Source organism: Talpa europaea (genome assembly GCF_964194135.1).
Source record: "Talpa europaea genome assembly, chromosome: 8".
In the NCBI taxonomy this organism is placed as follows: domain Eukaryota; kingdom Metazoa; phylum Chordata; class Mammalia; order Eulipotyphla; family Talpidae; genus Talpa; species Talpa europaea.
The window spans coordinates 30,195,889-30,212,455 of NC_140075.1; positions in this window are offsets into that span (position 1 = coordinate 30,195,889).

Sequence of the window (16,567 nt, forward strand, 5' to 3'; positions counted from 1 at the left end):
CAGATGTTTTCTTTGTTGGCTTCAAATTGGGGCAGCAACATGTGTCTAAGATCTTGTGAATTGAATGAAGACCAGACATAAAATACTTGTGCATCAGGATCAGTGGAAGATTATTCTGGACAATTTAGACCATATGCTCACATCTTGTTCCTTTCATCATTGGAACTCAGCATACATTTACTTATGGGTAGAGTTCCAATCTTACCACAGGACAGCCAGCTATTTTGCCTGCACTTAAGTACACTTTGGCTCTTCATTGGTTCTGAATGCTTGAGGAGCTTGACTTTAGCCTCTTGAAACCTTGTTGTATCACTGCCTCCTGAGTCCTGGAGAACTAAAACATTAAGATGCCGGAAAGATGATCACATTTAAACTTATTATACATTATAGATGGAAGATTTTTGTCTCACTGCTATAAATTTTTAAGTATTGGGAATCTGATGGCTTAAGATTTATTGGAAGCCCTTTATTTCCTATGTGGAAATAAAGCTAGTTCTGAGCCTGACCACACTTAATACTCAGGGCTAGGAGCATACCTGAATATTTTGTGGAGAGTAAAAATGGAAAGAAGAAAATGTATGGAGAGAAAGAGGGCTCATGATTCGAATGAATCATTTCCCTGGACACAGCTCATTCTGCCCAAGAGACTTTGAGAAAGTAAACAGGTATTGGCCATGGGCATTTAGTGTTTGAAGTAATGCCCCAGGAAGCTAATAATTCTGGGGCTAACAGGCTAAAGGATTCTTGAAGAAACAAAACCTATGTGTAGAGTCTGAATTTTTTATTTCTGTTTTGCTGTAAGCAAGCACATGTATGCAAACTGTATTAAGATCACCTCAACTTTATTACCTCCTTAGTTTGAGATCCTAAGTATCTTTAAAGATTAATGCATTTACAAAGAGTTTGGGTGAGCGTTTGAACATGATATAAAAGTATAGGCATTTAGGCACCAGTGTCAAGTGGTTCTTTTGCTGCCCAGTGATTAATGCCAAAAAATTGGAACACTCATATGAGAATGTGCCTATGGCTTTGGAATGTTGTGAATAGGGCTTCTGTGAAAAGGGACTGATGAATATTTTTTGTCTGTTTATGGGCCCAAGTGATTAGATTGGGTAGACTGAGTAATGCTATAGATTTTAGTTATTTGATGGTGAAAGGAAAGCAGAGGGAGATTGATTTGACTGACCACTGTTGTCTATTGCTCTTTTCCAACATCGGGATTTCTGTTTATTTTTATTGATAAAAAATCAGCAGTGATGTTAGAGATGCAGTACTGACTCAAAATTACAGAAAAAGCAACCTACGGATAATTGAAATATGCATAAAAGTGACTTTCTTCTCAGATATTCACAATTTTCTACCACATAATTTGAGATCAGGTGTCTGCATTTTCTTTGTTTTTCCACAAACCACAATGACAGCTGTCATCATGAGCTGCATCAAGACCTGAAAATAATCTCTTAAAACTTCATTTTGAGACATAAGGTAATGGAATTCTAGAATTGCAAAATATTAACAAACAGAGAAATTTACTAAAAACCCAAGGTCAGTTAAAACAACACAAGTCATGGGCCATTTCTAAGTTTTACTGGTCTGTTTGGAATCGTTCAAAAGCAGAGTCTTCAGCTAGTCAAAATGCCTGATGTATCCAAAGCCTCATGAGTGTCCAAGACAGCCACAAAAATGCTGAAGAGAGTCCATAGCCTTGAATTCAGAGCCTCCATGACTGTGCCTATTGTTTGTGAATTTGGTTGGAAACTAGAGCTCAAGCTTCAGAGGAATGAATCCTGCCTGGTAAAAAAAAAAAAAAAAAAAAAAAAAAAAAAAAGTAGCTTCTGGGATGGTGGTGACCCAAACAGACTCTGGGGGGTTGAAAAGGCTCCAGGATGTAAACTTCAAGGGTAGATATTAGGTAGTTTATTCCTTAGTGTTTGATGTGTGGGTGGAGCAGCTCAAGTAGAACCAGCAGTTCATTCACTATATTGCCATTAAATAGCTGCACATCATCTTGGCTCAATCAGAATTTCTTGATGGTTTTGTTTTCTTATTGGTAAAACATGGAGAGGGTGATGGTTGCTGCTTCTCCCGGGATTAATGAGGTGGCATTCACAAAGATCATTGTGGTCCTATGAAGGAATGCTCTGTGGCAAGACATTATAGGACAATGACATTAAGCATGTTTAAAACATATGCCCATTGTTGCCAAATGGCTATAGCTGAACAATCTTGTTTCTTAAACATAAACCACAGCATATGGAACAACTTATGGTTAGCAGATGACATGCTAAATAAGTGAGATAGTTGATTATTATACAGAAGATAGTTCATGCTTAAAAAATGCTTTATGCCTGCTATTTCATCTTCAATACATTGACGACATACTTAAGAAGCTGCATTTAGATAATCACTGGCCATTGATGGCGGAAATTAGAAGTGGAGAAGGGATTGAGACCCTGAGTCTGTTGCCTGGGAGACCAGGAAGAAGAAGCCATTCCAGCAGCAATGCCTGAATATTCCTGCTGTGTGTTAAGTCAGCTTCACAAACTTGCCTCTGCAACTGTGACTGACAAATGTCAGACTGAGTTCAGGATGGCTGCCCCTGGACTCACACTTAACAGCTGCAAATATCTTTGTACAGAACAGCGCTGGAATCCTCCAGGATCCATGAGTAAACAGAAAAACACTGAGTTCAGAGTTTCACCTGTGAATGTCCCTACCTTGTTTGAGCAAGCTCTTTAGAAACATTTCTATTCATCACCCAGACACTAGACCAGCTGCTTCCTAAAAAGCATCTTTTCCTGTATTTGGGGGTTCTGGGAGTCATTTCATCATCAACTTGGTGAAATTAGAAAAATCATTCTCCTAAATAAAATCCTTTCGGGGATTCCCATTGTCACACCCTCCAAGGCACTGCCTGAGTCGGCCTCTGACTTCTTGGACATGGCTTGTTTGCTTTCAGGCTCATTCCTGGAAGCCTCTGCTCTCCCTGCTCCTTCTGACTATCATGCTGGAAGTTTCATATCTCAACTGAAATGCCACTTTCTCTGACCATCTCACATAATGACCTGCCTTTCCTCTCACCATTCTTCAACTTATGACAGCACCCTATTGTTTTTCAAAGCACTAACACTAGCTCAATTATTTTACACATCTATTTCTTTGAATTTTTTCTCTCCTGTAGAAAAAATAGGGAGTTTGACTGCTTTGAGCATTCTGTTGCCCTTCCACCCGAAGAGCACCCGGAACATAGATTCTTACTCAATTTGATGTTAGTGGATGAACTGATGGACAACATTCAAATTTAGGCTGCAAATTCTTTGAGATTTTTAAATACGAGCTGTTGTGAATAACTTCACGTGGTGAAGTTTAATAACTTTGTGCTTGCTCCGAGGATGTCTTTTGTCTGATGTATGTTTAAGATAACCTGGGCTCATTCCATTTATCGTGGCTTAGCTTTAAGGGTGAGAGAATATGTAGAGTATGGAATTTAGAGAGAGAGAGAGAGCTCATTTAGGAGTGATTAAACATGAAAAGACTTCTTAGTAACTTTTAGTTTTCCAGATAGAGGGTGGCATTGGAGACCAGAGCTCAAACTTCACTTCTTGTCCTTATTAGCAGAAGATTGGAAAGAAGCTTAACTTTTCTGACATTTTATTATTATTCATTGCCTCCCTGAGCTCTATCTTAGGTGTTTATGAGGACCAAGTGAGATATTGTGACTTAAAAAGCTCTGAAATGTTTAATACACAATTTTGGATATAAGATATTAGAATTTACACTTGAACATTTTGACTGATACATCTGTTGGCTCCTGTATTCATCATCAGGTGATTAATTTTTACTCCTTACTCCTTAGTAAAGGAGTAAAAAATAGCTATCTGCAGTACCCAGTTTGGTGGTTTCAGTACATTACTGAATTAATGAGTGAATGCCGTTATTATTCCTGTCTTCCTTGGCCAAACCTCTATTCTCTCCTAAGCGTTACTGACTTTGTATTTGTTTTCTTTCTGTTTTTAGTGAGCTATTAGATATTACAGACAATAGGTTCATAGGAACAGCTCTCATTTAAGTTAATGTCAGTGGGACTCTCTGCTATTCTTGTCACTACATGTGGACTGGACATAGATATTTCAGCATCTGGGAGATGAGGAAGGTAAACAAAGTGAAGGGCACAGCTCACGCTGCCTGTGAGCCTTCTGGGGTGTAGATTCAGAATATTTGAGACTTCCTACTGATCACAACGCCAGCGCACTCCAATCTTTGTGCTGTAACCACTGAGGAAACTGAAGTTAAGGCGTTGGTGAATAATGTCCTCAAATGGTAAGCAATACCTTTATTTTGGGATGTGGATTATTTGTAGATTGCCCTTTTTTGGTATAAATGACTGGCACTATTTATTTCCATTTTGCAATAAAAAGCTACTGGCTGTTTAGCCAGAAAGCAAATATTTTCAGTTTGAATTGCTTTCTGGACATTTTTTTTTCCAACAGTGTTTGATTTGAAGCTGTGAAACACATTACTCCCCTTCCCGCCTCCCATCCCCCCACCATTTCCTTTTAGGTGGATCAAAAACCAATGCTTTAAAAAATAAAGCCAGTGTTCTTTGATTGCTTCTTTACCATATGAAAGGATCAGAGAAGCTGAAATAAATGCCTGTTTGGTTCTAAAATGCTACAGTCAAGGAAAGTCTGCCAGCCAACCAGGTGTTCCAGAATGTCTTGCCTTAGGCCGCCTGCCCAGGGACTAGCATTGAAATATGTCTGGGCTTTGGGATTTTCTGTGTAGCTTAAAATACTAAATTTGGGAACATATATTGGGCTGGATAAGAAATATTGTACAATCTGCGTAGTGGTGAGGTTATGTATGTCATGGACATGTTCTCCAGTCATAGGGTATTCCTTTTACCGACCTCTGGATCTCTTATGTTGTTTTTAAATTTAATTTCAATTTTCTGTTTTTCCATCTGGATGCACTCTCTATTCTCAGTTAAGTTTACTAAAATTTTCCAGCCTGTTTCTTTATCCATTGAAAAACCTTTCCTCCCCCACCATCCCCAACACATTTAAAAATTTTTAAATTTAAGAGTTTAATTTCATTTCCAGCTGTAATTTACTATTGGTAACCTGGCTGTCCTTTATTTCAGTAATTTCCAACCCTGCTTGGTTCAGCTTAAAATGCTCAATTATTCACTGACTCATCGTCTAACTATTTAGTAGATATGTATCTTTTTTTTTTGGTGATATTGCTTAGGTCCTGCCATTCTTTACAAAGCTGATAATGGGAAGCCTTTGAAAGACTTTTTTTTTACCTTTTAATAACAGCCAGTGACAGCGCTTATATTTTTTAAAAAGAGAAATAGAAATAAAAGTAACTCTAAAAAGAATCTACACCAACAGAACAGCAGTAAGTTGCAAATTTTCAGCTATAGCCTGGATATTAATATTTTAGATTCCTCAAAAGTATACTAACTATTTTTTTTGGTCATTTTCCCATGTCCTTTAAAAGGAACATGAAGGGTGTTTTACAGATGTGACTAAAATATATTCCCTGCGACTATGAAGAATTGATTCAAACTTTCAAATATTTTGAGTGTTAGGAAAAAATGGTTTTTAATTTTGTGATTTTTAAAAATGTTGTTTAAATGCCAGGAAAAGAGCCAACTAGACCAAAGTTGCTTGATCCCTTCTGGATCCATAATATACATTGGCAAATAAAAGGGCTTTGAGGACTCCTGTAGTAAGGAACCCTATTTAATTTGTAATTTCCTATATTATTAGACTATGAGATTGTTTAATAGAATAAGAATTAATATAGAAAATGTTCCTATATCACAGTTAATTCTATAAGCAGAGGGTGTGTGTTTGGGGGACAATGTCTCTGTCATGGGATTATCAGGAAAGACAGAACCAGGATAAGAAGCCCAGTTCTATGGCTGCCAGCTGGAAACTCAGGATGAAAGTGCAAGATGTGCTCTTTTGAGTAGTGAGCCTCTGCCCACAGTCGGGGCCAGGCTGAAGGACAGAAAAGGAGTTGAGATGGTCCATGTGACCCTGAGCAGGCATGCTGTAACTCTGATCCTTCAGCTCAGTCAGGCTTTTCCAACTTAAATGAATACTTGAATCATATACTTTTGCTTTGAAGACAATGGACCGAATTTCTATTTTTCCTAAATACGTGGGGAAAAACAAGCTTCCTGAGTCATTAATTCAGTAACTACTCAGCATATCCCTGGTAAGTATTCATACTCATATTTTTAAGACAGGTTCAAATTATTTGTCATTGTTTTCAATTTAAGCTACACCAATTAGATTTCCTGCAAATCACACACACACATACACACAGAGACACACACCTCACACCCACATATCTGTTTCTCATTCTGTGGTGATATGTAATGAAAGATTATTGTGAACCTGGCCTACATAATACAGCTGCCTTGCAGATGTCCCAAAATTATATTAAATGCTCTACACGTTAATGTTGGTTTGTAGGAGTCTGAGGCTCTCACCCCAACCCCAAGCACTTTAATTTCTCATTCTTCTTCAATTTACTTGCAAACTGAGTGATTACAGAACGATATGAAAACCACATGTAAAATACCCACTGAGGTTTTTCTCTTCTTCTTCTTTTGTTTTCATACATAAAAACAATGGGGAAAAGCCAATGTGGAGATACTGGGGCCAACCAGTGGTTTCCTTTGAAACTTACCAGGGACACTAGGGAAATTTGCCAATATATGGATGGTGTTTGAAGAGTCAGATCAAAGAAAGAAATATGGAGTGTCAGAGGCTGGTTCTCCCAGGTTTGGATATACAAAGTGTTGTGTCCAAAGCAATTTTCATTTCTTGTTGATGTTGCATTTTGTGTCACTTTCCTTCTAAAAAAAATCCTCAAAACTGAAAGGTATCTGTTCTGTGTGAACAAAGATATATACTACCATCACGTTTTAAAAATGGAGTTGTCAAATAACATCGGATTTAGTTTTTTGGATTTAGTTTTTTTGAGGATTCACTGATATCTGGAAAGGCTGAAAACCCCAGCAGTGAAATATTTCATATCCTTCACCCTTTCTAAAGATATTCCCTATTTTACTTTAGTTCTAATTATATTTTTTCCTTAATTTTCCAGGGTCTCTAAAGAAATAATTGTCTATAATTTTACCCTTCTTGGAGGCAATGAAGGAAAGGTCAGAAAGGATTCTAGTATGTGAAATGGACTACTACACAGGTAGCCTAGACTTTGTGCCTGAGAAGATGTTATACTTTTCAGGATAGCTCCAGGGTCTGTGGCAAGCCTGTGGTATTCTGAGTTTCCAGTTGGAGGCATGGAGTGTTTCTCCTGGCAGTATGTCATGGAACATGCAATTGATGTTTATACTCCAACACAAAACCTAGCAAGAACTCTGAGTGTGATAAGACATAGAAAAGGTACCTGGATCATCTGTGATTTTCTGTCCTGTCATAGACCACAGATCCGTGAAAAAATAGGCATTTTATTTTGCCTTCCACTGCCATGTCACCCTTTGTCTACTCCTCAGAGATTCTGGGAGGAGTTTCTAAGTCTGGTAAAGAATGGTGGATGGTAAATTTGCTTCTAATTTTGATTTCTTATCATAATATTCTCCAAGACTTTTAAAAAGCTAACAGCTTGGAAAAGGATGTCAAGTAATTTAGTATTTGTTTTTTGAATATTTTAAATGTCAGATACAATTTTGCTTAGTTCTAGGTGTTCATTTAACATTTAGTTAGAAATCAATGCAATAACCCTTCCTAACTTTATTTTCTAGAAAAAAAAGATTTAGTATTAGATAGCCATGTGTGAGGAGATGGGGTAACTTTCAAAAAGGGAACTTACAGCCTAGACTTAATGTTAAGTACCAGGGCAAAGCTCTGACCTCACACAAATAAGCTGTGACAAGTCAGTTACTGATTGTGTATTTGTATCCCAGAATATCATTTCACCTTGTATTTCAGGTTTCTGCCACTTCAGGGTAAGAGTCACTCATTCTATTACTATTTTAGATTTCAGTTTCCACCATGGGCCTATCTGAATTCCAGAATAATTTTCTTTTTCTTAGGAAGAAAACAAAATCATTTGACCCCTTGAGTTGTAGATTCATTAGGTAGAGTCTCTTTTGAAACAGTTCAAGGAATAATTTTTCCACTGACCACAGAGTTGGATGAAATGATCCCTTTACTGCAGCTTACAAGGGATGATCGAATTCATGGCATATGGGGAACGATTTTGCTTGTCATTAGGGTTTTGCACAGGAGCATCTAACCACAAGACCAGTAGGCCCATTAATTCAACCTGTCATCTCTGAATAGAACAGATTATAAGGGGAAAAATGTAGCTAAAAACCAAACAAAGCAAATGACTTACGCTGTCTCTTCTCTTCACATCCTTGGATCTTAGGCATTAAAATATATATATTTTAGTCAAAAAACTGTTCAGATCTTTTCACTTTAAAAATTCTAAAGCCCAGGGCCTCCCTGGTGGCGCAGCGGTTGAGCGCTGGGTTGCGAAGCTGCCCGCAGCCTCTGCAGCGCCGGTTCGATCCCCGGCTGCTCCCCGGCCACCGGAGGAGGGTCCCACATGGCACGCAGACCTCTCCTGCCGCCCGCTGCTCCCCTCAGCAGTGTACTTCGTCAGTCTGCCTGTTCTGTTCCCCGCTCTGGCTCTGGTGAATTCTCTCACCCTCCTGCGCTTCTGACTGTACCCAGTGCTTGTATAAATGATAAATAAATAAATAAATAAATCTTTAAAAAAAAAATTCTAAAGCCCACAATGTGGTAACAAAGTCTACTTATATGTTTGTTCTTTATGTTTAAGATTTATAAAACAAACAAATGAACCAACCTTTCCACCCAGTTCGAATTCCTCATTTTGTTACAGTTGTGTTATTACCTTTTCCACTAGGGTTCATTTAAATTGGTAGTCAAAGATTTGGAATAAAATTAATATATATGTTAAAGGTCATGTCTATATACAAATTGTTTCAATATATTGACCGAAAATAAGAGACTATTTTGTAAATGAGATTTTGGGACTCTCTTAACAACCGGTTCTTTGGAGGCATACACCTTGTTAAATAATTTAGGTGAGATCTCTGCTTTGTTGCTAGGTTTCATGTCCTATAGATAAATGAACAAACTGTAGTCTTGTGAAGGAAATTTAATTGAAAATAATTACAGATGTTTTTTCAATGATGAAGAAATATGACATTATGAAAATTTTCTGCAATAATCCATTCTTCTCATTTGTGTTTTCTTTTTCAGAACACCCAATACATTACTCCAGTAGATATCTACTCATTAATACTTGGTGTTACTTGATTCCTTTGAAATTCATTCTCAATTTGTAACATTGCTGACTTCTACTGGTGGTGGCTGACACTGTGAGAAGAATGAATTGTGCATGTGGTCTTTTGCTTGTACCTTCATATATTCTAATGTGTGAAAGGTTGTTAAGAGTGATAGGAAATCAGAGCAAGTGGTGGAAGATTAGTGGAGTATTCTTGCCTCCTGCTGCCTTTTGTAGAGTGTCTCACAATGACCCTTCTGGCGGGGGATTTTAAGTGATATTTCATTTGTCAGTGTGGAAAAATTCAGAATGAGCATCCTCCCTGAAATCCCAGAATAATAACATCATTATAAGTTTTTAACTTGCTGTTTTCTTGGGAAGTTTTAGAAGAGAGGATCAGAGTATACTGATTTTGCAGAGACCAGTCTTGATATTAGCACCTCAGGAATCAATCTGTAGTCTGCCCATGTAACCTCAGGTGTGTCACCTACCATGTGCTTGGTAATATTAAGGACATAGTGAGGTAGAAAAGGCAAATTCATATCTGGATTCAGTGTGCATCCATCCTTTCCTGGATCCTAAGATCCTTGAGGGAAGAGTTTTTGCTTTGTTACTTCTGAATCCTGCAAGGTATTTAATAGTGAAATAATGACAATACAGGTAACAGCAGCATCTAACAATTATGAGTGTTACAAATCAAGCACTACACTAAGCACTTTAAATACAGTATCCTATTTAATTTTGATTATGATTTTACATTATTATTTTTAGTATTCTCACCTTCTAAATAAGGAATTTAAGGCTTAAAATTTATATAATGTCACACCTCCAGAGTCATGGATTAAATAGTGATTTGAAAAAAGATATGTCCAACTTCTAAGGCCTGGTACTGGTAAATGTGATCTTATTTATTTAATAAATAGGGTCTTTGTGGATGTATTTGAATTAATGATCTTCAGATGAGATCATCCTGCACTTAGGATGGGTCCTAATCCAATACCCACTCTCCTTACAGAAGAAAAGAGAAGGAAATTAATGACAGATAGGGAAGACCATGTGAAAATGGAGGTAGAGGTTGAAGTGATGTTCAGACAAGATGAGGAAGGGTGTGTCAAAGATTGCTGGCTGCCACTGAAGCCAGGAGAAAGGGATGGAATGATTTCTTCTTCAGAATCTCCAGAAACAACCAACCCTGCCAAAAACTTGATTTTGGACTTTTGGCCACCAGAGCTGCAAGAAAATAATTTATGCTTTTTTAAACCAACCTGTTTATGGTCATTTGTTATAGCAACAACAGGAGATGAATTCAGCAGCTAGTTGGTGATTAAAACAACTTTTAAAACCCAAAAACTTTCATATAAGTTAATTTCCTATTTTTCCTTTGGCTTTTCAAGTTTCTATTGCATTCATAAAAATAATGTAGAGAGCTCTCTGAAGGGTAATTAAATAAATTACTTTAGGTTTTAAAAAAAAATAAATAAAATAAAATAAAACCCAAAATCTAAGCCATGTTTTGAACCCCGTTCTTTACAAGTCTTCACATTGTCAAGGCCACTGTTGTGTATATAACAACAAATGTTAATAAATATTGCCGTGTTTACTTAAATTTATTTGAAAGGAGCAGGTGGATGAACTTTGATTCTTCTCCTTTCTTGAGAAAAATTTGTCTAAAAGAATGAGTGTGTGGTAAGAATGGCTGTATTTTTTGATATAGCCATTTGGAAAAACTGTGATCATGTGCCTATAAAATTTCCTTTTTTGTTTACATAGAAAGTGGGCAGTTATAATACCTGATATTCAGTATTTTTGGATTCATTGATCAGACATATGCTAAAAATCTTTTTTAGTGATAAGGGTATAAATTTTATGAATGTGTCTTAAATCTTTCTAGCTCCAGTTAGCCAAGTGATGTAATCCCAACACAAAACTCCCAATGCGTTCCTCCAGAACATCCCTCCTCACTGTTTTTATTTTTGGTAGAGATGATTGTCCTAGTTTATAAGCTCCTCAATTAAACTGAGATTATAGTTTCCAGTGCAGAAATATACAGATGTGGGGTAAGTTAATAGTAAAGTGAACTTAAAGAGGAAAGAGGAAAGTCGAAATCCCAGGTATAATCCACAGTAGGAAGGCAAGTGTTAGAACAAGAAGAATTACCCTGAAGCTGGTTGAAGGAAAAATACAATTTTTTGCTTGTGGAACATGTTTAGTTATTTATTTTTTTAAAAGGATTTATTTATTTATTTATTTATACATGCACTGGGTACAATCAGAAGTGCAGGGAGGGTGAGAGAATTCACCAGAGCTAGAGGGGAGAGCAGAGCAGGTAGACTGACGAAGTACACTGGTGAGGGGAGCAGCGGGAGTGGCAGGAGATGTCTGCGTGCCATGTGGGACCCTTGTCTGGTGGCCGGGGATCGAACTGGTGCTGCAGAGCCTGTGGGCAGCTTCTCAGCTCAGCGCTCAACCGCTGCGCCACTGGGGAGGCCCTTGTGGAACATGTTTAAATAAAATAATTGACTTGAACTTTCTCTGCCACCAATGAATAAGTGGATTTTAAAGGACTTAGAGCAGAGGCATGGATTCCTCTTTTCAACTTATACAAGATTTTGGTTTTGGTCAGAAGCATTTTTTTTTTTTCCTATGCCCCCCTTGTCAACACCAATCACAGCACACACACATCAGGCACAAAGACCACTTCTCGACTCTCTAACCCACTATGGTGCTGGTGACACCTCACCTGAACAAAGACTCAAATCTCATTCAGCTAAACTAGTGAATTTTTCAGAATAGCACTACTGAAATGGTAGAACATTTGGATGGCTTCTCCTTCCTCTTTTAGAACCATTTTACATCCTTTTTGTAAAGTTCCCTATAAAAACTCCATAAGTTTGGCATTAAAATCTTTTTTTCTTTTCCCCCAGATGAGGAATTGAGGCATGGGGAAGTCAAGTGGCCTGCCCTGGGTCACTTGGCTCTCAAAAGACCATGGAATCTCTGGAGATATTTCCTGGTCTTTTCCTAAGTGATGAGCAGTTGGGAGTCGAGACAACCCATCACCCTGTAGGACATTCCAGACCAGTCTTGGTTTGGTGCCACTGCTGACCATTTAGATTGGAAATGCTTTAAGGGTCTGATGCTACAGTAGACTAAAATTACAAGGAAGGAAAATGGATTAAATATTCATTTCATTCTAGGGGAGTTATAAGTGTCTAGTTATAGAAAATGCTCTGTAAGCTGCCAGGGTTTAGTTTTCTCCCCTCATCTCCTTGGGGAAGAGAAACTAGACCTTTTTTTTTTTTTTTCTTAAAATAATGTTAAATTCTAATTTAACCTCTCTCTGCTCATACCAACCTCTCTCTGCTCATACCAACAACTTTTCAATAACTAAATATTAGCAATTTAGGCATAAATTTTTAAGACAATGTGAATTCATTAATATATAGAGCTGTCCAGTTCCTCATCTGTTAAAGTACAGCCTTCCAGGAGCTAAATTAAAATTAAAGATGGCCAGCAACTATTTCCAACCAACTGTGTCTTAGAGCTTGAATTTAAGGAGGATGTGGTTAGGGAACTGTAAGACTATTTTTTAATCCTAGCAGAGAAATGCTTCTGTAGAGATGTAGATAAAATACTTTATTCTTTGCTTTTACTATTTTAATTATATTTACCACAATTAAAAAATTGAGACTTTTTAAAAAAATGCATGAAACAAATGGATAACTTAGTGAATTACTATAAGGCAAATACATTTGCAAATAATCCAAATGAAGAAATAGTTTTTTGTCAGCTATGTTAAATTTGCAGCCCCTGAAAATTCATATTTGCAATTTATTATTCCATTTACAACCCCTTCCCTTTCTTCTAATAACTTGATCCAGCTTATTATTATTATTTTAATTTCATATATTTTTACATCATTTTTCGTTTTTGCACAATGTATGCATTTTCATCTTGGTTATAGTCCCCACACAATTCCTACCCCCTCCTTGTTTTGATGCTACTCCCTCCTCTCCGTGCTGTAGTGTGCCTCTGGTTTATAGTTGCTTGTTGATTTTGATTTTTACTTTATTATAATTAGTCTTTTTCCTGGTCCCTTATTGAGGTTTTCTAAATTCCTGCTATGAGTGAGACCATCCAGTATTTTTCTTTTTCTTTCTGGCTTATTTCGCTGAGTAGGATCCCTTCCAGCTCCATCCTTATTGCTGCAAATTGCATGAGTTTATCTTTTTTGATTGCTGAGTAATATTCTATTGTGTATATGTACCACATCTTCTTGATCCAGTCATCTATTTTTGGGCATATGGGTTGTTTCCATAGCTTGCCTATTGTAAATAGTGCTACTATAAACATAGGGGTGCAGGTGCCATTTTGAATTAATGTTTCTGTGTCCTTTGGGTAAGTACCTAGGAGTGGCATTGCTGCCGATCCAGCTTTTAAAGTCATCAAATTAATCTAGGCTTCCCCACTGATGATGGATTGGTAGGCCTTTTCATTACTTTTAGATCTTTTCAGTGAACAGAATTAAGAAAAACTGATACCTCAAAATATATTAAAAAAATTTTCATACTGATAAATGATACTTACAAGTCAAGTTCATGACTTCATGGGGGCTCTATTTCTAATTTATAACTTTGTGAATCTTTCTTTGAACATCAGGAATTCTGATTCTTATATTCATGGGATGAATAGACTGTCATCTATTCATTTACTTTATTCCACACCAGACTTGGAATTACATGCTAATACCATCACCAATATAGAAACAACATTTATTTATGCTTAGGTTTTATTCATTCTTCTTCACTCAAAAAACTAATTGCATGATATCTTTGTCACAGATATGAAATATTATAATATTACTCTTTTAACCAAGTATGTGCAGGACTTAATGCTCACCTCATAACCTTGTGGAAATATCTAGTAATTTGGGGGCTCTGATACTTGTCATGCAGTGGATTTCTCAGGATAATCATGGGGAAAATATATCTGAGTTCTTTTGTGCTGATATAAATTGGATGTGTTCATTCTATTTGCAAATCAGCTTGACTTGCATTGCTTTCCTTGATATCTTAAATATGTTACATTATTTTCCTTTTGCATAAAGCATTGTAGTTGAAGTATCTGATAGAAATCTGATTTCTTGCCCTTATTAGTAATGTAGTCTTCTGCTTAAATAAACTTTGTTTATTTTTAAATTCCATTAATTTTATTTATTCTTTTAATATTTCATTTTATATAATTCTTACATCATTTTTCATTTTTGCACAATGTATGCATTTTCATTTTGGTAATATTCCCCATACAATTGCACCCCCCCCTTATTTTGGCCCTAATCCTTTCTCTCCCCTCCCCCTGCCCTGTAGTGTGTCTCTGGTTTATAGTTGCTTGTTGATTTTGATTTTTACTTGTATTAAATTCCATTAACTTTAAAAGAAAAAAATTGAGACATTTTAAATTAACATACAATTATTTTGCTTTTATGAGCATATGAGAGCTTAAGGAAGAGAATAAAATTATTTCTACTCCAATTATTCAAAGATAAAAACTGGCTGCATTTTGAGGTAAATCTTTCTAGAACATTTGTGTGTGTATTTTACAAAATTTAAAAAATTAACCATATTATTTTTCTTTTATGTTCAACCACATATTATGAACATTTTTCCCCTATCACTTTAAATGGCTTTATAATATTTACTATTTCTTATGGCTTTTCATTTTTTTAAAAGATTTATTTATTTATGCATACAAGAACTGGGGTACAGGCCAGAGGTGTGGGAGGTGAGAGGATTCACCAGAGACAGTGTGGGGAACAGAACAGGCAGATTGGCTGAAACACTGCTGAGAAGAGCAGCGGGCGAGACATCTGCTCGCCATGGGTAGCTCCCTGGCCGGGGATCAAACTCAAGCTGCAGTGGCTGCAGATAGCTTCATAGGTTGCATCTTAACCCCTTGTGCCACCAGGGAGGCCCACTTTGCATTTTTTAAAGTATGTCATTAATATCTACTACATAGCTTTTAGAAAATTTCTCTGGTTATTAAATAATATACACATTTTCGTGGCTTTAAATGCTTATTTTCAATTTGTTCATGTGGAAAGCAGGAAATGTTTTCACTTTTTACGAATTACAGACCAGCGCTCCCATGGCCTTGCCCTCGAACCAGCATTCTTTGTTTCAGTCATTGCTGTTTGGTAGGTAAGATCGGGTGTTTTATTGTTTAGTATCTGTTGTTAAGGAGGATGAGAATTCATCTGCAATTCAGTCATTTTTTCTTTTATGAATTGTCTGTTTATTCAGCATATTTTAGGTCTTTGTTTTTGATGCTGATTTCCAAGTGCTGTATAATTAAAGAATTTAATAAAGTTTCCATTTGTTTTTAATTTTGCTGACATCATTTTTGACATTCAGCAGTTTGCTTTTTAGGTAGTCAAATCCATCAGTATTGTCTTTTATTGCTTAAGCATTTGTTTAGTCAGAATTTCCATGTCCCAAAATCAGAAAAATGATAATATTTTCTATCATATTTTTAAAATGATGTTGTTGTAAATATTTAGTTCTTGAGTGTGGAATTTAAATTGGTGTCTGTTATGAGGAAAGAAGTTGCTATTTTCAGCTGTATTTAGCCTAGCATTTAAGTAATCCATTATTCCCCTAATGATTTGACATGAAACCCTTTCATATATTACATTTCCTGTGTACTTGCTTTTGTTTCTGACCTTTTTATTTTTTTCTCTCATAATCAGTTTATTCCTAAGCATCTACCACACTGTTTTAATTATTTTATACTATGGTTTAATAATTTGATTGAATTCTCTCACTTGTTATTGTTTTCCTCTCTATCTTACTATTTAAAATTTTTTGTCGGACACTTTTATAATTCATTCTCCCAGGCAAATTTTAGACCAATTTTGACAAGTCAAATGTTAAAAAAAATGAGGAAATGTCCTATTGGTAGTTTGATTGAACATGTATCTTTTATCATCACAGAGTCATCACTAGGAACATTATGATGGTTAAATTAAAAAAATGAATTCATAATTTTTAATACAAATTTCTAGTTTAGTTTTTGTAACAAATTGTGAGGACAGCTTAAATTCAGCAAAAGTCTGCTTTATGTGAAATGTAATATTTACTATCTCTCCATCTTCTTGAATGAATGCCCATCTCTGCTCAGTGCCTAAGGAACGAAGTATTATCTCATTGTCTCAGCAATAAAAGAAATTTAAAACGCTTCTTCAAGTGGTGTGCAGCAAAACTAAATA